Below are 25,508 nucleotides of genomic sequence, written 5' to 3'. Positions count from 1 at the left end.
GGGGTTGAATCGGAGCTGTAGCCACCGGCCTACGCCAGAGCCACAGCACCGCGGGATCCGAGCCGCGTCTGCAACCTACACCACAGCTCACGGCAATGCCGGATCGTTAACCCACTGAGCAAGGGCAGGGATCGAACCCGCAACCTCATGGTTCCTAGTCGGATTCGTTAACCACTGCGCCACGATGGGAACTCCCCAGAGCTCTCATTTTATTGTTTATGCAATTCTGGTCAAAAATTGAGTAGAGGAACCAACTGTTGAAATGATTATTATTAACTTCCATAAGGAGCACTTTATTATAATAACCCTTTAGTTTCATAGCATATTATGGTTTAGAGTGTTTTCATATTATACTTATTTGACCCTCACATGCTCTTATGTGAGGGAAACTGATGTTTCTGTCCACATTTGACAGATAAGGAAATTTGTGCTTTAAAGAGACACACTGATTCTGCTTGACATCATGCAATTAGTAGATGGTACAGCAGAAACTCAGATCTAGATCTTCTATTTCAGGTCTAAAGACTTTCTTGAAGTTTCCTTGGTGCCCATTTGTCCTTGCATTTCCTGCCAACCTGGAACAGGGCAGATCAGGAATGAAAGATCCAGATCCTCTCTCTGTGACCCCTTAAGTCTAGCCTCCATCTGGTCTTGGTTTCAGCAGACTTGACTAAGTCTACAGAGGAGCGCTGGCTCTTCCCAGCATGTAGGTGCATTGTGTCCAGGTAGAGAAGGGTATTGACTTGTTCATTTATTGCTTCAAGCCTAGGAGCCTCTCCCCACCCGAGCCTCCTATGCTAAAGAACATTCTTGGGTGTGGGGATTCATACAGTTTCAGACTGTGTATGGTGCCAGTGACCGGCTGGTTAGAGCAGAGGAGAAGGGCTGACTTGGGCTGTGTGGGAAGCCGTAAAGGAGGGTGAGGTTCCCAGGGCCACACCCTCTATTTCCTCCTACCCTTGGGCTTAGCTGAGTCTGACAGGAACAGAAGCAGGAGATGCCCGGCACAGACCACCCCAGGACTGGACCTGGTCCTGTCTCCACCAGACCTGAGATGTCAGCATCAGACAGTTCATACTAAGAGTCTGCCTGCAGGTTGTAGGCAAGAGTGATTTCTACAACATCTGCCCTGGAGCAGTGACCCAGGCCTCTAAGTTCTGCAGTACCTGCCAAGGGGTAGCTCTAATTAGCCTCAGGGCAGAGAGGGGAGATGGAGGTGAAGGAACAGGGGAATTGTTGATAAGCTCCCAGAGCTGAGTATATTAAAATTCCCCTTGACTTTATTTCATTATTGTTATTTTTTGGCCACAGCATATGTAAGTCCCCCAGGCCAGAGATCAAACTTTTGCCAGAGTACTGACAACGCTGGATCCTTAACCACTAGGCCACCAGGGAACTACACCACTGATTTTATTTATTTCTATTTTTTGCCTTTTTTTTTTTTTTTTTTTTTTTTTTTTTTTTTTTTTTTTTTTTAGGGCCTCACCAGTGGCATATGGAGGTTCCCAGGCTAGGGGTGTAATTGGAGCTACAGCTGCTGGCCTATGCCACAGCCACGCCAGATCCAAGCTGCGTCTGCGAACTACACCACAGTTCATGGCAATGCAGGATCCTTAACCCACTGATCAAGGCCAGGGATCGAACCCGCAACCTCATGGTTCCCAGTTGGATTCATTTCCACCATGCCACAATGGGAGCTCCCTCCCCCACTGATTTTTAAATAAAACATATAGACCATCTGGCACTTTTAGGAAAATGGTGAGGAGCTGAGTTGGGGGAGAGAGAATTGCTGAGTAACCCCTCTAAGCAGATGTGAGTTACTCCTAGGAGCCCAGTCTTAATGTCTTTTATTCCAAAGTCTTGAGCTAAGCAGAGCTGGAGAGCAGCCCTCCCAGGAAGCCAGGGAAGGAAGTATGGGCTGTCTCTGAGCTGGTCTCCAGAGAACAGAGAAGCATGGAAGGAAGAGAGACAGAGGAAACCCCTTACTACCTGGTGTCTTTTCAGCAACAAGCACTCACTTTGAACCTTGGTCCCTCGGTGACTTGGTTAAGTACTCAGACCTGCTGGGGAGCTGGTGGTGAGGAGCACAAAACCTGGAACCTTGAGCGAGTCATTATTAACCTGTCTGCCTCCATTTCTTCATCTGAAAATTAGAGATGAGTAGTAACTAGTTAAAGAGCAGTTGGCCAGATGGACCTAGATCAGTGTTTGTGTTCCAAGCAAGTGAATGCAAATGTTGGTGATTGTGATGACTGGGTACCTCGGAGAGCTCCAGAGGAACGAAAGCTGATGTCCTCCAGCAGCTGTAGTCTACACTACAAATGCACTGAAGACAGGGATCTGTTCTGAAAACATGAGGACGTACCAGTGACTGCAACCAGGGCAGCCTGGGGCTTGCCATTGGCTGTACAGGCTTCTTCACAGGAGAAATGTAATATGGTTTCATAGCTAAGCATGATAGACCCCCCCCCCCAACACCCAGGGGAAGAAGCATCCTATTCCATCTTTTAAGAAAGTCAAATCGGCGTTCCTATCGTGGCGCATCGGAAACAAATCCCACTGGGAACCATGAGGTTGTGAGTTCAATCCCTCGCCTCACCCAGTGGGTTGGGGATCCAGTGTTGCCATGAGCTGTGGTGTAGGTCGCAGACGCGGCTAGGATCTGGCGTTGCTGTGGCTGTGGCATAGGCCAGCAGCAACAGCTCCGATTCGACCCCTAGCCTGGGAACCTCCATATGCCATGGGGTGCAGCCCTAAAAAGACAAAAGGAAAAAAAAAAGTAGGCAAATCATTCAGAGTGAAATTGGAGTACAAGAAAAACGAGCCATGAAGACTAACAGAATCTTTGCATTAAAAGGCAATTAGAAGTCAGAGAGTCAACTTTCCCCCCCAAAGTAGATATCCTCCTCCAAGACCTCTGATACATGGACCCAGCATTTCCCTGAGCTCACTTCCAGATCATCCTGTCATGAGTCACTAATGTTGGAAAATTTTCCCATTGACCTTCATCCCTAACAGTCCTACATCTGCCCTGTGAGTGACACAGAACCACATATTCATGAAGGGACTTGAACAGAGGAGAATTCAATGTAGAATTAGGGCAAAAGTTAGAGTTCCTACTGTGGAGCAGTGGGATAAGTATCCACTCTTGCCCCAGCTGTGGTATAGGTCAAAGCTGCACCTCAGATTCTGTCCCTGGCCTGGGAACTTCCAAAAGCCTCAGACGTGGCCAGGGTGGTGGTGATGGTGGTGGTGGGGAATTAGAGCAAAGGTTGATGGATTCCAAGCTTTAGTTGATTGAAGTCAGGAAACCATCCACCTGGATGGGGTTCTTCCTGCAGAACTCAAAGCTCTATTATTAAGTATATCCCTTGAGGAGGAACAGGGACTCTGCTGTCTCACTGCACTATTATTTGACTGCCTTTTTTCTGCTCCTGCATTCCTTTGTTCCCTTAAGATCATTAATTACTGAGACCTGTTCAAGGACAAATATTTCGCCCAGGCTTAGATCACAAAACGGCTTAGGCCAAAAATGGGTTCCTGTATGTCAAGAAATCCATGCCTTGTTCTCTTTCTCAGGGGACCCAGCCCCCAGTTTATCTGCTTACAAAATCAGTGCTAAATACTGTTTTTATATTCAGATGTTCACTCTAATATGGCCCAGTAAAAGAATTTGTGAAAGATGCATTACCACGTTGTGTTCATTCCTAACGATTTTGCAACAGCCTTTAGCCGTTTCTTCAGGAGCAAAAACCTTTTGGCCTGATCTGGATTTACAAGGCACATTTAAAAATACTCAAAAGGGGAGTTCCTGTTGTGGCGCAGTGGTTAACGAATCCGACTAGGAGCCATGAGGTTGCGGGTTCGGTCCCTGCCCTTGCTCAGTGGGTTAACGATCCGGCGTTACCTTGAGCTGTGGTGTAGGCTGCAGACGCTTCTCAGATCCCGAGTTGCTGTGGCTCTGGCGTAGGCTGGTGGCTACGGCTCCGATTGGATCCCTAGCCTGGGAACCTTTGGACCCCTAGCCTGGGAACCTCCATATGCCGCGGGAGCGGCCCAAGAATATCAGAAAGACAAAAAAAAAAAAAAAAAAAAAAACTCAAAAGGAACTGGAGTTCCCCTGGTGGCACGGTGGAAACGAATCCGACTAGGAACTATTAGGTTGCAGGTTTGATCCCTGGCCTCACTCAGTGGGTTAAGGATACGGCGTTGTGAGCTGTGGTGTAGGTCAAAGACGCGGCTTGGACCTGGCTTTGCTGTGGCCAGCGGCTACAGCTCTGATTAGACCCCTAGCCTGGGAATCTCCATATGCCATGGGTGCGGTGTGGCCCTAAAAAAAAAGGACAAAAGACAAAAAAAAAAAAAAAAAAAAAAAACTCAAAAGGAATAGATTCCCTTTTCACTGTGCCACTTCTTTAGTGGGGATAACAGATGTTTAAAGGGCTTGATGCTGTCCCAGCGTTGGTGTGGTGCCCACCTCCACCCTCTCCTGCGTGTCCTCCCTCTTTTGCCTTTTTCTCCCAAGGAAGAAGGGAGCCAGAATGCACTGGCTTTCCTTGCATTTCACCTGGGCCGGTCCTCAATGACTTCAAGCAGCCCTATCTCTCACCTGTTGAAATGTGTATTACTCTAGTTGCTTCTCCTTAGAAGTCCCCCTCATCCAAGCCCAGCCCTCTCTGACCACTGTTTTAAATTTACCTAATCAACTGGTGGGTGCCTAATGCTGAAATAAAATGCAAGTGTAAGCAGACAGGTCAGGGGGTCCCCAGAGAAAGAACCAGGCATGGCTTTCTTGACATAAGAGAACCTATTTTGGCCTAAGCCATTTTGTGATCCAAGCCTGGCTACAGTCTTCTGAGACTTGGTATGAATAACTCAAGAGCCACCTGTACCAACAAGCAAGGCCACTTTTCAAAAGATGAGCTCACTGTATGCATCTATTTTCACCTGTGGCCCAAGCAATATAATTCCTTCATCCTTCAGATGCTAGAGTCGTTAAAAATCTCAATGTCCATCCTACTGTATAGGGAACTATATCTGATCTCCTGGGATAGATCATGATGGAAAATAATGTCTAAAAAATGTGTATGTATGTATGACTGAGTCACTTTGCTGTGTAGCAGAAGTTGGCACAACACTGTAAATCAACTGTATTTTTATTTAAAAAAAAAAGTCTGGGAGTTCCCATCGTGGCGCAGTGGTAAACGAATCCGACTAGGAACCATGAGGTTGCGGGTTCGATCCCTGCCCTTCCTCAGTGGGTTAATGATCCGGCGTTGCCGTGAGCTGTGGTGTAGGTTGCAGATGCGGCTCGGATCCCGCGTTGCTGTGGCTCTGGCGTAGGCCGGTGGCTACAGCTCCAATTCAACCCCTAGCCTGGGAACCTCCATATGCCGCGGGAGCGGCCCAAGAAATAGCAACAATAACAACAACAACAACAACAACAAAGACAAAAAAAAAAAAAAAAAAAAAAAGTCTGGAGTTCCTGTTGTGGTGCAGTGGTTAATGAATCTGACTATGAACCATGAGGTTGTGGGTTCGATCCCTGGCCTTGCTCAGTGGGTTAAGGATCCAGCGTTGATGTGAGCTGTGGTGTAGGTTGCAGACTCGGCTCGGATCCCCTGTTGCTGTGGCTCTGGTGTAGGCCGGTGGCTGCAGCTCGGACTGGACCCATAGCAAAAAAAAAAAAAAAAAAGTCTCAGTGCCCAAAAAGGAACTAACAAAACTAAATTAATAAGAAGAGGAGTTTCTGTCATGGCTCAGCAGTTAAGGAACCTGACTAGTATCCATGAGGATGCAGGTTCAATCCCTGGCCTCCCTCAGTGGATTAAGAATCCGGTGTTGCCCTGAGCAGTGGTGCAGATCTGGATGATGAAGCTCAGATCCTGTGTTGATGTGAGTGTGCTGTAGGCTGGCAGCTACAGCTCCAATTTGACCCTAGCCTGGGAACCTCCATATGCCGCAGCCATGGCCCTCAGAGGACAAAAATTAATTAATTAATTAATTAAGAAGAAGAATCATGAGTTGCTGAAGTGTATATGTGTGGCAGTGTGTTTGGGTATGTATATACATACCTATATTAAAGCTCAGTCTAATACCAATACCAAATTCCAGAAACTAGGGAGGAGCAGTCAAGAAACAATAGTGCAGCCTTGGGGCAAGGTCTTGGCTCCTCAGGGATATACATAACAATAGAGCTTTGAGTTCTCTGGGAACTAAGGCCCCCACCCAGGGGGAAGATGGAACAATGATGTTGAGGCTCTTGACTTAAATCAACTAAAACTTGGACTCCAGCGACCTTTGCCCCAATTCTATGCTAATTCTCCACTGCTCAAGCCCCTTATGAATATGCATGTACCCTTTGCTTAAAAATTCCCCAGTTTTGCTGTTGGAAGAGCGAGTGCTTTAGGAAAGTTCCCCATTCTGATTTGCTGCAAGTAATAAATCATTCCTTCTGCTTTTTGCCTTAGTTGTGCTCTAGGCTCGACACCTACAAAGAGGCAAACCCAGTTTTCGGGTGACACAAGAATCGGAAGGGGAGTTCCCGTCGTAGCACAGTGGTTAACGAATCCGACTAGGAACCATGAGAGTGCAGGTTCGATCCCTGGCCTCACCCAGTAGGTTAAGGATCCAGCACTGCAGTGAGCTGTGGTGTAGGTTGCGGACATGGCTCAGATTTGGCATTGCTGTGGCTGTGGCATAGGCCAGCAGCTGCAGCTCTGATTTGACCCCTAGCCTGGGAACTTCCATATGCTGCAGGTGTGACCCTGAAAAAGCAAAGATATAAAAAATAAAAATAAATAAATTAAAAAAAAAGATTTATTGAGAGAGATAGAATGTAGGCCATTTCAGAATGTGAAAGGCCCCAAAATGGGGTGGGGGGGTGAGTTTTTATGGGCTGGGTAATTTCATAGGCTAATAAGTGGGAGGATTATTCCAACTTTTTGGGGAGAATAGTAAGGGATATCCAGGAATTGGGCTAACATCCACTTTTTGCCACTTTTTGGTTGGCTTTGGAACTGTCCTGGCACCTGTGGGATTGTCATTTAGCTAATGTATTACAATGAGCATACAGTGAGTTTCAAGATCCACTGGAAGTTGAATCTTCCACCATTTTGGACCTAGTTGGTTCTAACCAGTTTTTGTCATATCCTCAAGGGCTATGTCATTCTTTTAAAAGGTGTGTCCTGCCCCCTTTCCTTTTGTTCATAGTGAGTCAGAAAGTCTAGAGTCTTTAAAGTGCTCATACTTTATATAAGCACTCCCTCAAAATTAATTACTTAGGTATAAATCTAACAAAACAAGTATAAGACACATGGGGAAAATTGCAAAACTCTTATGAATGAAATCGAAGAAGAACTAAAAAAAGTGGAGAGAGAATGTTCATGGACAAGAAAACTCAACATTGCCAAGATGGCAGTTCTTCCCAACTTGATCTGTAGACTCAAAATCCCAGCAAGTAATTTTGTGAATTTCAACACACTGATTCTAAAGTGAATTTGGAAAGGCAAAAGACCCAGAATAGCCAACATGGTATTGAAAGAGAACAAAGTCAGAGGGCCGACACTACCCCATTTCAAGACTCACTGTAAAGCTACAGTGATTCTGATGGTCTGATATTGGTGAAAGAATAGACAAATAGATCAATGGAACAGAATAGAGCTACATAAATATAGTCAATTAGTCTTCAACAGAGGAGCAAAAATAATACAATGGAGCAAAGATAGTCCTTTCTACAAATGGTGCTGGAACAACTGGACATCCACAAGAAAAGAAAAGTGAACCTAGACACAGATCTTACACTTTCACAAAAACTAAGTCAAAACAGGAGTTCCCTAGTAGCTCAGTGGGTTAAGGATCTGGTTTTGTCACTGCTGTGGCTCAGGTCACTGCTGTGGCCAGGGTTCCATCCCTGGTCAGGGCACTTCCACATGCTGAAGGTAATGCCAGAATAATAAACAAACAGATATACATACATTGGAAACAAAATCAGTAAATAGATGGGAGAAATTGTTAGTGATTCTGGACATCCTAGGAAGTTTTCCCTAATATTCATTTGGGCCAACCCCAGATGGCCTTGTGCCTTCAGCTATTGTTTGGGAATTCCAGCTTTAGCATTTATCTAAAGGTAAGTAACTTAGTTGTGTTTCTATGTTCTTAATTTATAAATCAGTGATGTAAAATCTCCCACGTTGACGTGAGGATTAAATGAAATAACCCATGAACAGCCTATGCACAGTCAGAGCTCCTTTAGAATGTTTCCTTCCCTTATTTTGGAACTGGAACAAAACACGGCAGATTTAGGTAGAACACATGGATGCAGAGTGGTGGGATGAAGGTGGGATTCCGAATGACAAGCACTGACCACCTCTGAGCCACAACCTGATCCTCCTTGCCTTGATGGCTTCAGAAAGGAGCAGAGAGTGAGTGGAGGAGCTGGAGGACCGCCAGGTTAAGGAGCAAGCAGAAGCTTGGTCCCTCAGGTCGGCCCCTTGGGAAAGTGGTGGTCCGCTCTTGATCACAGTACTTGATGGATGTGGTACTGATGCCAATGATCCTTGAAGACGAAATCATTTAAGGCTTCTCTCGGCTCTGATTATAATAAGCAAATGCTGATAGAAATTTATTCCGATCTACCCGGTCTTCCGTCTGACTTCCTCAGGGCTTGGCAGATTGCTTTCCAGTCCAGGGCTTGTGGGGAGTGGGAGAGAAGGGTCCCAGCTCCAGCTGAGGTGCAGGCGGTCTGGCAGCTCACCGCCTGGAGTCTCCGAGTGGAAGGGGCCGACGGAGGGCCGGCATTTCCACCTTGAAGTGCGGGCGAGGTGGGACTGGGGAGGAAGGAAGAGAACTGGAGGAGGGGGAGGGGAAGGAGGGAGAGGGAAGAAGAGCTGGGTTCGGGTTTGGTTGAGGCTGGAGAGGACGTTCTGACAGTGCCGCCCTAGAAAGCCCACAACCAAGACCTCACTCAGCCCCTCAGATGCGGAGAGGGCTTGGGGCGCGTCGCTGTGCCACCTTTTGGGCTCTGCCTGGTTTCCATAGCGACCGCGGAGCCGAGCTCAGAGGCGGCTGCGGTGGTACCCGGCCTCCTCCTGCCGCGGGACGTTCGCCTACGGCGGGGCAAGCCCGACGCGGGGAAGGGGCCTCGGGGGCGGCGGGGCGGCGCGGCGCTCTGCACAGGAGCGGTCGGAGCACCGGCACCTGCACCTGCCCGTGAGCCGAGGACCGCCGCCTAGGAGAGCCCGCCCGTGAGTACCACCTCGGGGAGCAGATCCCCTAAGGGCAAGGTCATGCGTGTGTCTGGGTTGATGCCTTTAAAAGTCACACCTTTGAGTCGCTGTGACTGGAAAGGCTTTTCCTTTTTGACAAATTTGGGTTCGTGGAATTATTATCTCGTCTCTCTTTAAACGCGCCGCGCCTCTAACCAGCGCAGCTACACCCGTCTCGGTGACTCCATTACCGACAACGCCCCACCGCGGGGGTCCCTGCATCATAAACACACCCTAAACCTATCTGAGAAGCTCCTGGGCTCAGATTCCAGCCGCTTCCATCCAATTTGCTTTATGTTCCCATCCCGCAATCAGAGAAATAACGTCCCCAGGCAAACAGCGGCTGCCAGGTACCCTGGGGAGCCGCGTCCTTGCTGGCGAGCCCAAGGAAACGCATCCATCAGCTCCGCAGCGAGGCGATGGTTCCCTCGGGGGAGTCTCTTTTCCTCCAGCAGGAGGCTGCGCGCTCAGCCCAGAGCCCAAAGATGGACGGGAGCTCGTGAAACAGCACCCGAGGCCGGGCTGCCCGCAGCACAGGTGCTTGTCTGGGAGAGCTGTGACAAAGAGTGGTGAGGTTCAGGCCTTCTTGAAGCAAGGCAAAGGCCGAAGAAATGCCTTCTAGGGGACCGACCTTGTTTAGAACCGAATGATGACGATCCCATGGTAAAATACTGTGTATAAAGACCTCTCCTTGTTTGCCCATCCTTCCCCATCTTCCTGCCCCTCCCCCCAAAAGGCTTTCTTATTTGTTGCTGTAACCAACTATTTAGAGGTTTCACTGTTACACAGTTTCCTTTCAATTGAAGGGTAACATCTCGTTAAAGGAAAGATAAACAGGGAGTTCCCAGTTGAGGTTCTGCAGTAAGGAACCCAACTACTTTCCACGAGGATGTGGTTCAATCCCTGGCCTCGCTGAGTGGGTTGAGGATCCAGAGTTGCTGTGAGCGCTGGTGTAGGTAGCACATGCAGCTCGGATCCAGCCTGGCTGTAGTGTAGGCACGTGCAGCCCTAAAAAGCAAAAATCAAATAACCAGAAGGCTGAACCACTGCACCCCTGCAGTAGGATTTAGTATCTCTCAACCCTGCCTGCATATTAGAATGCCAGAGGAACTTTAAAAAATACTGATACCTGGGTGTGATCATTTTGTAATATATAGAAGTATCAAATCACCATGTGGCGCACAAGGAGCAAACATAGTGTTGTAGATCAATTATACTTAAAAATAAAGTAAAATACTGATGCCTGGGCCCCCATCTCCAGAGATTATGGCTTAATTGGTCTGGGGTACAGCCTAAACACTGGGGTTTTTAAGCTCCTAGGTGATTCTAATGAGCTAAGTGTGCGATCTTACCATTCCAATCAATCAGGAAGATATTTTCCCAGGTGAACTTGGGACTAGTTTCTTCTCTCAAATGTGTGGCTGCTGTAGGACAGGGTGTAAAACTGTCTGAATGTCGAGAAGCTACAGGGATCCAGCCACTCAAAGAGGCTCAGGGTGAGGGAGGGAGCATCTCTCTCAGAAAAGATCCTCTCATTAAATGAAATGCTTTGATTTATATTCCAGGGAAAAGGGGAGGAAAGGCACATGCTTTTGCAAGTCTGTAGGGTGAAAGCTGTGGCTTCCTGGAGATGACAGACTTCATGTCAGTAGTAACCAGAGTCTCATGCAAGTCTCCCACCCCCTGTGAAGAGAGTGGACACTTGAAAAGAGGTCAGGAATGCAGGGGGCACCCTGAAGAAGGGAGAAGCAACAGTAAGAATATCTGAGAAAGCAAAATGTTATGCTTCTCAGGCCTGAAAGCCACTAGCATGTCTTGAATCCTAAGTTTGAAGGATTTCTCTGAAGATCCAAGGACCAGGTCTGCCCCTCTCTGCAGGTACTATTGCTGGCAGGAGGGTGCATCTGTTGGGAGAGATTCTTCCAAAACTTGCGTTCCAAGGTCACCTCATGAATATTCATAAGCACTGTGAAGCAGATAGGGGGCAAAAACTACATAACGAGTTCAAGTTTGCAGTGCCTGATGTGCTCAAAGAAATAGATAAGGCCATGAAATTCTGGGCATGAGAAGTTAGAAAATTATTTATTTATTTTGGTCTATTTGGGTCTGCACCTGCAGCATATGGAGATTCCCAGGCTAGAGGTTGAATCAGAGCTGTAGCCACTGGCCTACACCACAGCCACAGCAACACCAGATCCAAGTTGAGTCTGCATCCTACTCTGAAGCTCACAGCAATGCCAGATCCTTAACTCACTGAGCAAGGCCAGGGATCGAGCCTACATGGCCATGGATACTAGTCAGATTTGTTTCTCTTGAGCCATGACTGGAACTCAGAGAAGTTAGAAATTTATTTATTTATTTATTTATTTTTGTCTTTTTGCCATTTCTTGGGCCGCTCCTGCGGCATATGGAGGTTCCCGGGCTAGGGGTGGAATCGGAGCTGTAGCCGCCAGCCTACGCCAGAGCCACAGCAACGCAGGATCCGAGCCGCATCTGCGACCTACACCACAGCTCATGGCAACGCCGGAACCTTGACCCACTGAGCAAGGGCAAGGATCGAACCCGCAACCTCATGGTTCCTAGTCGGATTCGTTAACCATTGCGTCACGACGGGAACTCTTTTTTTTTTTTTTTTAGAAGTTAGAAATTTAAACACACTAGAAAGTGTGATTTACCAACCTGGGGCCAGAACTTCACCAGTCACAGCTTCCTAAGTTAAAGTAATTAAATGTAACTAAATTTAATGAAATTAGAAGCAGTAGACAGATGTTGGTGCATTACAAATATTGTGATGCATTTATATTAATAAAATACTAAACATCTGGAGTTCCTGTCATGGCTCAGTGGTTAACAAATCTGACTAGGAACCATTTACCCTTGCCCGCCGCAACATGTGGAAGTTCCCGGGGCCAGGAATTAAACCAGAGACACAGCAGTACCCTGAGTCACAGCAGTGAAAATACTGGATCCTTAACTGCTAGGCCACCAGGGATCTCCACGGCCAACATTTAAAAATAAATAACAGAGGATCTGGCAATGCCATGAGCTGTGATGTAGGTCCCAGATGCGGCTCGGATCTGGCATTGCTGTGGCTGTGGTGTAGGCAGGCAGCTGTAGCTCCGATTTGATCCCTAGCCTGGGAACCTCCATATGCTGCAGGTGTGGCCCTAAAAGGACAAAAGACAAAAATAAATAAAAAATAAATAACATAGGAGTTCCCTGGTGGCTCAGTGGGTTAAGGATCAGACATTGTCACTTCCGTGGCAGTGATTCAGTCCCTGAGCCGGGAACTACTGTCACTGCAGGCATGGCCAAAAACAAACAAAAAGCCAGAAAGAATTTACTCAGATGAGGAAATGAATAAGTAAAAAATACGTAGATAACATTCATCACTGACAGTAACCAAAAGCACAGATCATAGCAACACTGTGACACTCTTTTAATGAGATTATCAATTAAAAAATAATACCTAATGTTATTGAGGGTGTAGTAAAATTGAACTTTTTATTATGGATTGTGGGTTTTTTGTTTTTTTTTTTCTTTTTCTTTTTAGGGCCTCATCTGCAGCATATGGAAGTTCCCAGGCTGGGAGCTGAATTGGAGCTACAGCTGCCAGCTTATGCCACAGCCACAGCAATGCCAGATCTGAGCCACATCTGCAACCTATGCCGCAGCTTGCAGTAACACCAGATCCTTTACCCACTGAGCAAGGCCAGGGATTGAACCTGCAGCCTCATGGATACTAGCTGGGTTCTTAACTCACTGAGCCACAACAGGAACTCCTAGACTGTGTTTTAAATTGGTAAAATGTGGGGGGAACACAACATAATAATGGGAAAAGCCATAAAAGTATATACCCAGGAATTTTTCCCAATAAAGTTATTTAACAAAGATTTTTAAAATTCCAAATTTAGGGAGTTCTCTTGTGACACACAGCAGGTTAAGGATCCATTGTTGTCACTGCAGTGGTTGGTACTGTGGCATGGATACAATCCCTGGCCTGGGAAGTTCTACATGACAAAAAATAAAATGAAATTCCAAATGCATGAAAGATATTCTCTAGTGTGTTATAAGAGAAAAAAAATAGAAATAGCTGAAATGTCCATTAGAGGAACAGTTTAAAAATATATGGTACATCAATACAAGGGAATATTTTGAACTTATAACAAAAGCCTACATCCAGAGAAGGGGAGGAAACAAGGAAAGATTTATGATAAAAGGAACAATAGGATACAAAATAGTAAGCACACCATGTTTACAACTTTAAACAATGTGTGTCTGTGGCAGACAAACACACATATGCAAATTGCTAATGTGATGGACTGTGGAGGATTTTCAAGGTTTAAAAATTCATTTGCTGTTGTATATAAAACTCTTGGGAGTGAAAGAAATGAATGTGCAGGAGAAGAAAAGAAATCCCAGAAATGATCATATTACAATGTAGAATGTTTTTTTGTAGAAGCCAGAAAAGTCAAAATTATGTCCAATAACTTCATGCCATGAAGCTGACGACTTTTTCTGTTGGAAGCTGACGTCAGCTTTGGTAGACTCCTTGCTTGTGGCAGGCAGTTTGTGAATATCTGTTGACTGATCTTTAGACTATACTATTCACAGTCTCAATCCTAGGAAAACTTGAATTTATCTTTGAAGAAGCATCAGAAATCCTTCTGGAAATAATACTTTCTCTTTAACTGTATATTGTAAGGGGGGCTTTAATTTTTCCTGCAGAGGGAGCACATCTGTGGGAATTTTTCCTCCATTCAGAGAATTACAAGAATATTTTAAGTAGGTCACAACTCTGAAGGGAAAGTTAAGGTGTGTAATCAACAGAGGTCTGGGGAAAGCTTGTTAGAAATTTGCCTAATGTGGGTGTTTAAATGATGGAGCTGTTTTATTGAATTGGAAAAGAGTAGGGAAGTGGGGGAAGGGAGGCAGGTTCAAAACCAGCAACTTGGAAAACCTGTTCTCTTTCCTCCAGGCTCTGGAATTTTTAGACCAACTGGCCTAATGTATAACTCCTGAGTTCCCCTTACCTTTTGGTTTGCTGTGTAACCTCAAGGTTAACATTTAGTGTCTCATCCTCAAGAGGAATGGAAAATCTTGCTCTCTTCCTTCTCCAGAGGCATGTTCAGTGGAAGGTTTAGATTTTATGCATATTTATGTGCCACTTACACTCTTTCCGTGAGGGTGCCTGCATTTTCTGATAGGCCTTCAGCAGATGGACACCAGGGTACAGGAAACTCCCACACACAGAACTTTCTTTGTGCGTGCATGCATGTGTGTGTGTGTGCATGCGCATGTGTGCGTGCAAGAGAGAGGGCAAGGGAGAAGGAGAAAGCTGTACTTGGGTCAACTCAGAAGCCCAATATCAACCCTCAGTATCTGTGGAGTGAGTGTTCTTTTTTCCATTTTTCTGACTGGGGGAGGGTTTCTGTAATTCAGAGACACTAATGTGATCAGGGTTTTTCTCCAGAAAGCAGGGAAGTGGGGATTTGGGCTCCTTTTAGCCTCAGGACAAAACCCATGCTTTTGTCATGCCTCCGTGTCAAATGACTCAGGGTAACATTCTGACTGTGGCACTCATTAGCTGTGCGTCCTTAGGCAAGTTTTTTAATTTCTCTGAAGCTCAATTGCTATATAGTGTGTGTATATATATTTATATATATTTCTTTTTAGGGCTGCACCCACAATATATGGAAGTTCCCAGTCTAGGGGTCAAATCTAAGTCACCCGTGCTGCAGCTCACAGCAATGTCAGATCCTTAACCCACTGAACGAGGCCAGGGATCGAACCCACACCCTCATGGACACTAGTTGGATTCCTAACCCACTTATTAAAATAGGAATAATAATGACACAAAATGAAGTTATTAAGAGGGAGGAATTCCCGTTGTGGCTCAGTGGAAACAAATCTGATAGCTACCCATGAGGACGCAGGTTCGATCCCTGGCCTCACTCAGTGGGTTAAGGATCCGGCGTTATGGTGAGCTGTGGTGTAGGTCACAGATGTGGCTTGGATCCTTGGATCTCACATAGCTGTGGCTGTGTGTAGGCTGGCGGCTACAGCTCCAATTCGACCCCTGGCCTGGGAACCTCCATAGGCCGCGGGTACAGCCCTAGAAAGAGAGAGAGAGAAAAGAAAAGAAAAATAAGTTATTGAGAGAATTAGAACTTAAACCTTTTTTTTTTTTTTTTTTTTTTTTGGTTGTGAACAATGGAAGTAGACTCTAGGGTAACTTTGGGGAAGGGTCAAGGAAATTTATTGGAAGAATATGGATTTGCTAATACAATGGAATGCAAAGTAAACACAGGTGTTGGGAAGGCTGAGAACCAGGGCAGCTGAGGGGATAGAGAGAGCAGACAACAGTTTCCTTCTTTAGGGTGTTCACGCCTGGGTGAATCAGCTCCGGTTATTTTCAGTTCCTGCATCTCTCTGCTCAACACTCAAATTCCAGGGAGAGAAGTCAGCTTGGTCTTGGCTGCTTCCAGAGTAGGGTGCCCCACTGACCTGCCCACCAGGGCTGCAGGGGTGGTGGAAAGACAGGTTCCACAAAAGATGCAGGGACTAGTACCCAGTGAGAGGGTCCAGCAAATTGCCGTGCCTTAGCTCTCTCAGGGGTTGGGCTGTGAGCTTGGAGCAGGTGGTGGTGCCCCTGTAGGAGGAGGCCCTGAGAACCCAAGGGAGGCTCTGCTGGCTCACTGTCTCCTGTCCCTACTCCCTCCTGTCCCCACTCCTTCCATAGGATGCTCATGGTCAACAATTCAAGATCATAAGGAAATAAAGCCACTTCTCTGCTAGACAGAGTTGGGACATCTGGCCCTGCAGCTAAGACTACTGTAGGATTCTGTCTTCAAGATTTTGCTGGGACCACTCTCTAGTCGCACCATACTACTGTGTCTAGGCTGGGTTTCCAAGAGAGTGAGCTTTGGCTAAAGCACTGTGGTCGTGGGGATGCCAGGACCCAAATGCCATAAATCTAGAGGAGACACAGTTGTTCTTCTCATTCCCTTTTCCTTTTTGGGGAGGGGTGGGGAGAGCTATGGTGTTAAAATTGTACAATTTTTTAATTACAGAAGTATGTTCTATAGTCCATTCTTCCCCAAAATGAAAGAGCATAAAAACCAAAAAAAAAAAAAAAAAAAAAAAAAAGACAATCTCAAACTCGACCCATTCCTCTCCTCACTAAGAGATTAACATGTTAGTATTTCTTTTTTTTTTTTGTCTTTTTGCTATTTTCTTTGGGCCACTCCCTCGGCATATGGAGGTTCCCAGGCTAGGGGTCCAATCGGAGCTGTAGCCACCGGCCTACGCCAGAGCCACAGCAATGCGGGATCCGAACCGCATCTGCAACCTACACCACAGCTCATGGCAACACTGGATCGTTAACCCACTGAGCAAGGGCAGGGATCAAACCCGCAACTTCATGGTTCCTAGTCGGATTCGTTAACCGCTGCGCCACGACGGGAACGCCTAGTATTTCTCCTTTCAAATTCCCTTTCTTTCCCTCCAACCTCCCCCCCTTGTAGGGCAGTGAGATGGTCCTGAAAAGCTCTGTTTGTCTGCATGTGGAGATCAGGACAAGTTAAAGAGGTTCAACTCTTTTTAAAATTTTTATTTATTTATTTGGCCACACCTGTGGCATATGGAAGTTTCTGGGCCAGGGATTGAATCCAAGCCACAGTTGTGACCTATGCCACAGCTGCAGCAACACCAGATCCTTAACCCACTGCACTACAGCAGGAACTGCCAAGAAGTTCATGGAACACCTTTTTCTCTCTCTTTTCTGAGGGACCATCAAATGGCCCTTCTGTCTTCACTTCCCTGACCTCTTGGATGCAGCCTTCTCAGTCTCACAAGCGAGCATTTTCCACTCGGCAAAGATACTTTTCTATCCATGTCTCACTCTCCCTGCCCTGTTGTCAGCTCCTTGAGGGCAGACCTTATGTCCTGTTGACCTTGGGATGCTCTGTGTTCCGACAGCTGCCTTGTCTGTCACAGACAACTGTGATGATTGAATGAGAAGGAATCAGAGGTTAAAATCAAGTAGAAGTTGAGTGATCTCAGATGGAGGATTTGGGGTCCTGTGTGTGCCCTTATAGGCACCAGGCAAAGGAAGATTTGACATTTTTTCCTTTCCCATAAAAGACTGATTCAGTTGGATGTGTTTTCCTCTTAAACCAAAAATGCTGATTTGTGTGCCAGTGGTTTCAAGTTTGTCAGCTCCACTTCAAGGCTTTTTTTCAGAGCATCTTCTGTCATTATCCAACTTCCTGAACATGCTATATCACGTGCTTTCTCCTCCCTCCACTCCTTTTTTATTCTTTTTCACAACTGAAAACAGCTGTGGGGTTCCTGTCACAGCACAGCGGAAACGAATCCAACTAGGAATCATGAGGTTGCAGGTTTGATCCCTGGCCTCGCTCAGTGGGTTAAGGGTCCAGCGTTGCCGTGAGCTGTGGTGTAGGCCGCAGGTGCAGCTCAGATCTGGCGTTGCTATGAATGTGGTGTAGGTCAGCAGCTGTAGCTCAATCAAGACGGGTCTATGGAAAATATCTTTAGTCACCAAAGTCAATGCAAAATAAAATCTAGAACCACTACAATGCATTACTACATCTAGACCCCTAGCCTGGGAACCTCCTTTTTAGGTGTAGCCCTAAAAAGACGGGGGCAAAAAAAAAAAAAAAAGAGTCCTGCAGAAGAGAAAAAAATATATATATATTTCTGTGCACATTACACCTATACATGAATGTGTTTGTTTGTATATTTATTTTGGCAAACTTTGTTGGTTTTGTTGTTTTATTTTTGTTTTCATTTTGGCTGTGCCCACAGCCTGTGAAAGTTCCGAGACCAGGGATCCAACCCATTCCACAGCAGCAACCCAAGCTGAGGCAGGGACAAAGCTGGATCCTTAATCCTCTGTGCCATAAGAGAACTCCTACTTGGCAGGTTTTTATAAGTTGTGGATGTACATGAAAATATATGTCCAGAAAATCCTGTTGACAAAATTTTTTGTGTTTCCTAGAGACTTTCAAACACTTGGTCTGGCTTGACAAAGGGTCTTCTTACAAGTTACATCAGGACTCTAGGAAACTCTGTTTTGATGATGATTGCAATGTAGTGGTTCTAGATTTTATTTTGCATTGACTTTGGTGACTAAAGATATTTTCCATAGACCCATCTTGATTTTGCTTGCTTGTGCTCATACAGAGTTTCTGGCTACTACAGAATGTATGTACCAATGGGTTAGAGGGGACACCTCTCAAATTCTTGTCATTGTGCTATGAAAAATTGATGTGGAAGTAGATTTGCAATTTTGTCAAGTTGCATTTAAATTTCCTTTTTTCCTGCAAGGGTGAAACTTGCAAACCAATCAGGATTTAATTAGTTAAAATAGTTCTAAAATTTTTTTTACATTTTTAAAATTGTGGTTCATTTACATTGTTGTGCCAATTTTTGCTGAACAGCCAAGTGACCCAGTCATGCGTATATACTTTCTCTTTCTCATATTATCTTCCATCATGTTCTATTGCAAAAGATTGGATATAGTTCCCTATGCTATAGAGTAGGACCTCATTGGTTATGCATTATAAATGTAATAAGAGGTCTAAATTTTTACCTTGTTATGAGACATTAGCCTAGAGATAAACCCTAGAACCCAGGGTGTCTTCCAGTTCTGGGGCATGCCAATCCATGATCCTCTTCGCTTTTCTCTGGAAGACTGGGGTGGTTTAAAATCAGTCTTCACTGTAGAAGAGCAGCAGGGACAGCAAGCTTTTTAGATCCTTTTGTCTACAGTAGGTCTAGGTGATGGTGATTACAGCCCAGGAATCAAATTGTACCACCCCATCCTGTCCCTCTTGTCTCTTTCATCCTATAGATGGAAAGGGCTTCTGAGCTTGTCCAGGGAATCCTGACCTTTAGGCTCCACTTAGCTTGGTTTTTTCCTGTAGGTACATTGGAGCTGAACACCCCTGCGGCAATGATGAACTGAATTAGTGGCAGTAATGGGTGTGATGTTTGAAATGCTTGGATTGAATGGACTGATGGATTCCTATTGGACTATGGAATCCATCCACAGGCTGTGTTTCAATCAGCATTATTTGCTTGTGACAGAAAGTTGACTAAAACTGATTTAAGTTAAAAAAAAAAAAAAAGGAATATGTTGTTTCATGTAACTGGCTTTCCATGAGGCTGGATTCAGGGCTCACAGATTTGAGCAAACCCAGCTCCTCTCTGTTTCTCAATTCCACTCCTTCTGGTGCAGGCTCTATCTCACGGCCCAAGATGGCTGCCAGCAGCTCACAGAGCTACCTGCATCGCACGTTAAGTCCAGAGAGGGGTTATGATCAATCCTGACCAAACCCCACTGGAAATGGAGGGAGGAGGGGTAAATTCTTCAATGGAAAATTAGACTACTTATGACTGGAGGGGAGGATATCCTGTGGAGGCAACCACAAAACAAAAACAAAGCCAAGGATGGAGAAAGCTAGGAGTGGAGAGTAATGTTGGGTGGATTAGCCAGCCACTCAGTATGAAGATGGACACCTTGGACTTGTCCCTGTCACAGAATTGGGTATTTTGAAGAAATGCAAATGATTTTTTTTTTTTTTTGTCTTTTTGCTATTTTCTTTGGGCCGCTTCCGCGGCATATGGTTCCCAGGCTAGGGGTCCAATCGGAGCTGTAGCCACCGGCCTACGCCAGAGCCACAGCAACGTGGGATCCGAGCCGTGTCTGCAACCTACACCACAGCTCATGGCAACGCCGGATCGTTAACCCACTGAGCAAGGGCAGGGACCGAACCCGCAACCTCATGGTTCCTAGTCCGATTCGTTAACCACTGCGCCACGACGGGAACTCCCAAATGATTTTTAATATTAGCCAGTGCTAAATATAGCTCAGAGGACTGAGCTCCTTTTATAGCTAAAATAGTCTCTGAGTAAGGTTTTGTCACCCATTTCAAAGTTGTAATTTATGGATTATGTGCTGCTTTGAGCCATCTGTCCGCTACCTTCTTTACTGGTTCAGGTGAGACACTGAGTTTGTCTGTCAATAATTTGAGCAGATTCTACTCTGATTTTTACATAATTTCTCAGGGATTTTGGAGAAGAGTGGTTAAGTGGTGGACAAGGGGAAACTTACTTTGCTATAAAATTCCAGGGGACTTGGAAGGAAAGATACATATTTATCACTTGGGTGGATACAAATACACTGTGATGATTGAAACAACAAGATAATGTTTTTCATCTGTCACATAGCAGGGATTACAAAATAAATGTCCAGGATTGGTGAGGGTTCAGAGAAATACATCATATATTGCTGGTGGCAATCTAATAGGTGTAAATTTCCTGAAAGAGCATTTGGCAAAATATGTGAGACATTTTAAATGCAAATGTTTTGACCAAGCATTTCTATTTCTAGAGATAATTAGGAAATAATCATAAAATATGTAAATATTTGCATATATGGATAATCCTTGAAGTTACATATAATAATGAAAAATTAGAAATAATCTTTTTTTGTGTGTGTCTTTTTAGGGCCAAATATTCAGCATATGGTGGTTCCTAGGCTAGGAATCAGAGCTTTAGCCACTAGCCTACACCATAGCCACAGATCTGAGCCATGTCTTTGACCTACACCACAGCTCACAGTGACGCTGGATCCTTAACCCACTGAGCGAGGCCAAAGATCGAACCTGTGTCCTTGTGGATACTAGTCAGATTCGTTTCTGCTGAGCCACCACTGGAACTCGGGAAATAATCTTAATGAGGAAAAATAGAATCTTGGCTAAATAAGGTAGAATCATATGATGCAGCCATTTAAAATAACGGGTTTTTTTGTTTGTTTGTTTTTTGTTTTTGTCTTTTTAGGGCCACACCTGTGGCATATGGAGGTTCCCAGGCTAGGGGGTCTAATCAGAGCTACAGCTGCCCGCCTACACCACAGCCACAGCAATGCCAGATTCGAGCCATGTCTGCGACCTGCACCACAGCTCACCGCAATGCTAGATCCTTAACTGGCTGATCGAGGCCAGGGATTGAACCCGCAACCTCATGGTTCCTAGTTGGATTCATTTCCACTGCACCATGCAAGGAACTCCCTAAAATAATGTTTTAATCAACTATAATAAAATTTTTAAATAAAATTATGTTTTAGAATAATCTATAGTGGCATGTGAAAATTCCTAGTCTTAAGGAGAAAAGTAGATTGCATTTTAATCAATTTTTTTAAAGAAAGGATACGTACGAAAAAGAAGATACATACTATGTACCCACAAAAAAGTATAGGAAGAAACACAACAAAATTGTAACAGTGCTGTGCTGGTAAGATAATGGCTAAATTTTATTTTATTTATTTACTTCTGTACTTTATTAAAAAATTTAAAATAATGAACATGTATTACTTTGGAAATCAGAAAGTTTTTTTGGAGTTCACACTGTGGCTTAGCAAGTTAAGAACTCAACATAGTGTCCATGATGATGTGGGTTCTATCCCTGTTCTTGCTTAGAGGGGCTCAGTTGGTTAAGGAGCTGGTGTTGCCCCAGGCTGCAGTGTAGGTCACAGACGTGGCTCAGATCCAGCATTGCTGTGGCTGTAGGCTGGCAGCTGCAGCTCTCAGAGAACTTCTAAATGCCGCAGGTGTGGCCGTGAAAAGACAATTAAAAAAAAAAGTTTTTTTCTTAAAGACCACACCGCAGTTCTTCCAACAGCCAAATCAAAGATTGACGTTATCCTCCCTACTGTTTGGTCATGTCCAGTTATTTCTGGGTATCTTCCATCTTTTCCCCAATGCTGCCCTCTCCCAGAACTCAGTGCTCTTGTAGGGTTAGCTGGGGATGGAATATCATCATTCACCTCTGAGGAGCTGATCTGATCCACCCCTCACCAAGGGGGTTTGATGGTTTTCACCCTCCTCCAGTCAGTACATACAGGCTTCACGTGGGATGCATCAGGATAACCTCTCACAACCTGACAGTCCTTTGCTCATAGCAGATGCCCAATAAATGCCTGAACACATAAATTAAGTACCCAGAGAAGCAGAGACGGTTCAGAGCTCTCTGGGGATGAGCTAGGGGAGTGAAAACTAACTGAATGGACTAGGGCTGGCTCAGGCAAAGAGCATCTTAGAAGTATTGCTTCAGAATGATGTGCTCAGACTTCTTAATCCATATTAAATGTTTAGTGGCTCCCACACCATTTTGCTAGTGTACCCATCCTTGTGAGGATCTCAGCAGTTTAAAAAGAATGAAATCAGGGCGCTCCCGTCTTGGCTCAGCAGAAACAAATCTAACATCCATGAGGATGCAGGTTCAATCCCTGGCCTCGCTCAGTGGGTTAAGGATCCAGCGTTGCCATGAGCTGTAATGTAGGTGGCAGACATGGCTCGGATATGGCATTGCTGTGGCTGTGGCGTAGGCCAGCAGCTTGCAGCTCCAATTCGACCACTAGCCTGGGAACCTAAATATGCTGTGGGTGCAATCCTAAAAAGACAAAAGAAAAAAAAAAAAAAGAAAAGAAAAAAGAAATCAGGAGTTCCTAGTCAGGTTCCAATAATGAACCTGACTAGTATCCATGAGGACGTGGGTTCAATCCCTGGCCCCACTCAGTAGGTTAAGGATCTGGTGTTGCCACAAGCTGTGGTGTAGGTCACAGAAGCGGCTTGGATCCTACGTTGCTGTGCCTGTGGCATAGGCTGGCAGCTGTAGCTCCAGTTCGACCTCTAGCCTGAGAACTTCCATATGCTGCAGGTGTGGCCCTAAAAAAACACACAAAAAACAAAACAAATCCTTAGCCCAGCTTATTTTTTCGAGATTCTGTCACAACTGTCAGTGGAGCAGATATTTCACTAAATGGCAAATCAGAAATTTCCCTGAATCTGCAGGCAGCAACCCTACAAGAAGTCCCTCCCTCAGGCTTCCTCACGGGTGGGGCTGATTCTCCAGGCACAGCAGGCAGTGGGGGCAGTTTTCGCTGCTCTTTGCTATTGAATCTGCCAGATGTGTCAAGGACATAATCTCTTGATGAAATATAAACAATAGACCAGTAAAGTGAAAATACATGGTGCCTCTCAGTTGTTTTCAGACTTCTCCATTGACTGGTTTTGCTCACTGTGAACACCTGCTGTACCAGGCTCCTCCAGTCCATAGTATGGGCTTTGCTATTTTGTATTTGTTCCCTGTTGCTTATAATGGTTCTCTACTTGTTACATATAAAAAGGCTGTGTTCACCCAGGGTGCAGGGCTGCAAGAGAATCCACAACTTGGAAAACTAGACTCCTTATTCACCAGCTTTATTACAGCAGCCAAATGCATCAGCCTATCTGAGCTCGGATTGTAACAGACTGCTCCTAACCCTCCTGACATGATTGTTTCCAGGCTGAAATTAAAAGGATAGAGAGCAATATAAAACATAATGTAGGTGTATCACATCTTTTGTTTGGAATGCAGTTGGTTCCTAGGAAAGAGGAGAGGGCGTTGTGTTGTGGGGCTGTGAAACGAGGCACTAGAGTTAGATCTGCCCTGTGTGTGTGCACTTGGGCAAGTCAGCTTCTCTGATAGTACTTCATGGAGTTGATCTGAGGGCGAGTTGAAACCATACATGCAGAGCACTTCCAGACAGTATGTAGCACATGGTAAGGGTTGAATAAATGTAAGCGGTAGCTGCTGCTGCTGTTGATACTGCTGTAAATGAAGGAGAGAAGTAAATATGTTAATAAAAATTGCACAGTGGGGACAGAAAATCAGGGCTTGGGAGAACAAAGTAGAAGTGGGAATTCTATTAAGCTAGCCGCTTTTGTTCACCAGTTTGGGAAGGCTTCATGGAGGAACTGGACTTTCTAGAACTCTTTGCATAATAGTCAAGATGAATTGTCTGGCTGGGGTGTGAAGTTATTAGAAAGGGTACCTCAGGAGTTCATGCTATGGCGCAATGGGTTAAGAATCTGACTGCACAACTGAGGCATGTAAGTTAGAGGTACCAGAGCTGGGGTGATAACTGGGAACATGTGCTTATTTCAACAAAGAACTGGAGAGAAAAATGGTTTGATCTGTTGCTTCCTATTTCTCCCAGAAAATGGGACTTCAGAAGGAAAAAGTAAGGAGATATCTTGGCCCACATGGAAATGATAAAGCCCTGATTATGAGGTAGGATAGTAATGACTATCTTAATAGATATCATTGATTTAGAACTTTCTGTTCCTAAGTTTCATTCCCTTTTAAAATCCTCATTTGTGTTCATCAGAAATAGACTCAGTATTTAGGGGTTAAATACTATAGCTTCCCATTTACTTCCTATATAGGTGAATTTAAACTACATAGCTCTTGGATAAAGATGTTAAGAGATGGAATAAAGTGGATAAATTTGAAATACATTGGTAGGATCAAAGGGGTTATTTTACTTGTTCCCTGTTGAATGAATATCCTACAAGTCGTTATAGGATACCAATAAAACACTTGTCATCCATGAAACACTTATATCACTTATATTTTAGTGACTTTACAAATAGATGTTGTCCTATTATACTTGTTTAAAGTTCATATAAATTCCTTCTGTGTGTGTCATCATTATTAGACAAGTTACTGAGACCATCATTAATGCCAAGTTATTATGGTATAAGGAAAAATTTAAAAGCACCTTAAAAAAAAAAAAAGAATCCAACTACAGCAGTTTGCCTTAGCTGTGGCTTGGATTCAATCCCTGACCTGGGAACTTCCATATGCCATAGGTGCAGCCAGAAAGAAAAAGAAACAAAGAAAAAAAAAGAAAGGGAAAAAAGAAAGGGTACCTCAAACACCTTATACAGTTTGGAAAAGGGTTGAATGGGTGTAGGGTGAGCAGATGATGGGAGGTTGAAGAGTTCTGAAAAAAGAAGTGGAGTTGGCCTGAAGCTTTGTACTAAAATGTAGGCCTGCTGCCTGCTCTAGAACAGAGCAGATGGGACCCTTACAAGATGTTTCAAAGTCCTGAATTTGACAGGCAGTGAGACTGAGAGCCTAATTGGCCTTGCAGGGTTGAAGCGCTGCTGATTTGAGATAGTGACTTTGGCAACTCTGATGAGGCCTGAGCAGCAAGACTTGTTGCTGAAGGCAGGGATTCTGGACAATTCAACAGGCGAATGAATTATTAATTGAAGCTTTGTGTGATTATGTGGAGGATGAGAAAGGAACAGGAGATGGATGACTCTTGGAAGAGTAGAAATTGTTGGCGAGGGTGTGGATCTCCACATATAAGAAAGCTCTGCTTTA

General features: G+C 44.9%; 1 protein-coding gene across 7 annotated transcripts in view; it reads left to right on the top strand.

Annotated features, from left to right (window-relative positions):
* The window catches only part of MICAL3 (microtubule associated monooxygenase, calponin and LIM domain containing 3), a 241,772-nt gene that overhangs the window by 43,488 nt on the left and 172,776 nt on the right, over positions 1-25,508 (top strand). For 5 of the 7 annotated variants that reach the window (XM_084957160.1, XM_084957155.1, XM_084957153.1 and 2 more), the window contains exon 1: positions 8,854-9,245. The exons of the other annotated variants lie outside the window; for them this stretch is intronic. The gene's annotated coding sequence lies outside the window, so the exon portion shown is untranslated. Of the gene's footprint in view, positions 1-8,853; positions 9,246-25,508 lie in introns of those variants that run through there. 7 annotated transcript variants of the gene reach the window in all.

The sequence above is a fragment of the Sus scrofa genome, chromosome 5 (genome assembly GCF_054392235.1).
Source record: "Sus scrofa isolate SSC_HxYL_T2T_F1_AM1 chromosome 5, Sscrofa_HxYL_maternal_Yorkshire_Landrace_v2.0, whole genome shotgun sequence".
NCBI classification, from domain to species: domain Eukaryota; kingdom Metazoa; phylum Chordata; class Mammalia; order Artiodactyla; family Suidae; genus Sus; species Sus scrofa.
This window is presented reverse-complemented; position numbering and strand designations above follow the sequence as displayed.